Source organism: Dendrobium catenatum, unplaced genomic scaffold, assembly GCF_001605985.2.
Source record: "Dendrobium catenatum unplaced genomic scaffold, ASM160598v2 fragScaff_scaffold_83, whole genome shotgun sequence".
Classification (NCBI taxonomy): Eukaryota; Viridiplantae; Streptophyta; class Magnoliopsida; order Asparagales; family Orchidaceae; genus Dendrobium; species Dendrobium catenatum.
The window spans coordinates 26,815-29,651 of record NW_021318545.1 but is presented as its reverse complement, the minus strand read 5'-3'; the positions used below and the strand labels follow the sequence as shown (position 1 = coordinate 29,651).

Sequence of the window (2,837 nt, the reverse complement as noted above, 5' to 3'; positions counted from 1 at the left end):
TATATATTTGCCTATTCTTTCTTCCCACATTTTAATTGAAATTGATATAAACTACATGGAAAAATCCTAAAATATAACACTTCCATGTGATTGGAAGAAAAAGATAAATGTTGGAACATCCATTATCTACATATTATCATATACTTAAATTCTTCAAACATAAGCATAACAATCTTCAATAATTATCACACAAAATAGACTAATTAAATATTGTCAAAATTTTAAATTTTATGTGAAAAATTCAATATCATTATCTTGGAATAAAAAATCCTTTAAGTTTTCAAATGATGGATTGAAAATCTAACAACAATCAGAAGTGTACATTGTAAGAGTTCAAATAAATACATGGTTTGTATTGTTGGAGGATAATAGAAATACAGTTAAAAATATTTTTTAACTTTGGATGTATGAAGTTAATGACATTATTGTTGGAGATGATAACAAGGGAGTTTTTGACTACATTCAGAATAGTATGGCAATAAAGACATGGATGGCTCGATCTCATGTGGCTTATGATCAGAGTCCTACATTGTGTACCCATACCCACACCCACCCACGTACCCACCCATACCCAATGGGTATGGCTGGGTATGGGTACGCCCCTGGTCTTGTGGGTAAGTATGAGTGGGTACTCGATAAACTAATTTATATTACTAATCACCGTATGACATATATTACCACAATCCTCACTACGCAGAGCGCATCACTGAATTGTGTTGTGACCATAATAAATTCTAATATGCAGCTTGATAGTTTGCAATCATAGCAAAGGGCTAGAAGCCTCAAAGCCATCAGTCTGTGGAATATTGTGTTCAAAAATCATGAAAAGTGGGTGGGTATAACATTCTGAAAGTCACCATGGGTGGGCAAAGCTCGCCCGCACAGAGCGTGTGTACCCAATGGGTACTCAACTAGGACCCTATCTAGGGTTTTGCTTATGATATTAGCTTTCTTAATGGCTTCAAGAAGATTATCTTTCATCATGTCCTCCTTGATGACAATAAGGTTGCTCACTTTTTTTTTATTACAGTATGCTTTGTTTTTTCTAAGGTTGCTCACTTATATGCTCATTTTGCTACATAATGTAATTTTGTATGAAGAAGTGCATATAGTGAAAACATTCCTTCTAATTATTTGATTTTGCTAAATGAAGATGGATAGAATTAGAAATGCTTAGTTGTAGATTTTTGCCTTTGTTTGATATATTAATACAAAATATACATTAAAAAAAAAGAGTACAAATAAAGACAACACTGGTGCACTATACACAAATATTATAAGTCAAGAGAATATTACTAGTGCTTTGCTTGCTGTACAAAATAGAATGACCTATTTGCTTATATATGCAGCTCAAAAATTTTTCCCCAAAATACAAACCAAAGACCAAAAAAAAAATGAAGTTTCATAAACATCTATAATATAGAAATATATAGTGGCACAATACATTGTTATGAAACACAAAATGAAAGAATATGATTAATGAATGCTTATCAAAATCAATATTTTCATGAATGATAAAAAAAATTGATAAATCATAATTTGGATGTTATGTACATTGAGAAAAATAAACTCGAATTTTTTTTTAATACGATCATGGATGTTAAAGGCAAGACTACGGATAATATAAAGATTAGAATTGACATTAAATAGTATTACAGGCAAAAAATCTATAACAAGTAACAAATAATGACAGAAGAATATTTAAGCCTAAAGTATCATTCTCATTTACGTTATAATAAAGAAGATCAATATGTCATTAGTTTCAAAATTTAAAAATGCATTATGACTATGAATCAAATTTGAGCCGATATGCTAACCTTAGATCTGTGAGATTATTTAGACTAAAAAGTCATGATTGTCACATCATTAAGAAGGTGCTCCATCCAATTATATTGTATTTGTTATCATATTAGAATATTATTGGATGTATCTATCTTATGATGCTATAGTTGGAAGACTATTGCAATATTATTAGATGTAACCCTTTTAGAGGTAAGATGTATGTTTAATATGTTGTGCCTTTAATATTTCTACTCCTATCACATTATTCTCATGTTTTAAAAAATATTTTAATAAGTTAAAAATATGTTAATAATAAAGCAAGTCTAGAAGGATCTATATGTGAAGCATATTTAGCTTAAGTTACCATCCTCTTCCAGTCTTATTATTTTCAGGCCCATGTGAGAAGTATAGGAACAAAAATTGGTTGTAACATGAATTTCGATATCGATGAACAATTGCAATCTTTACTATTAGTCTTTGAAGTCATGGAAAGGATAGTAAGAAATATGTTACAAGATTTTTCAGCGATTTAAAAATGAAAACAACTTTATATGTGCTACTAAACTGTCAGGAAGTCCAACCTATCTTAGAGTATGTTTTTCCACAAAGTACATAAGAAATAATAATTATTTTTAATTCTTAAGTGTAAGTTGGATGATATGTTATCAAATATTTTGTAAGCAGTTTGCCTTAAATAAATACTGCAATTGTTGAGCAAGTTGTTGCAAATAAATTTTTAGTATAGTTTAGATCATACGTGAGTAAAATATATTGTATTTCATTAATTTTCATCTTATTAAATACTAAAGCCCTAAAATTTTCAACTTTTCTTTGGTTCACGACCCCCATAACAAGGCCTTTGACAAGAACTTTTATTTGGTCCGGTGAACGTACGTTCCTCTACGTTCGACCACCAATGTATTAGCGCCACGTAGCAGGAAGAAAAGACGCCGACCCGACCTGCTATTTTTTGGGTTCTCGCATGTGCGTTTTTTTAAATCCTTGACGAGCCGAACAACATCCCATCACCTTTTGGATATATTTCAAATACCTAG

General features: G+C 30.6%; 1 pseudogene; it reads left to right on the top strand.

Moving 5' to 3' along the window:
* The window catches only part of LOC110103281, a 17,355-nt pseudogene that overhangs the window by 3,353 nt on the left and 11,165 nt on the right, over nucleotides 1-2,837 (top strand).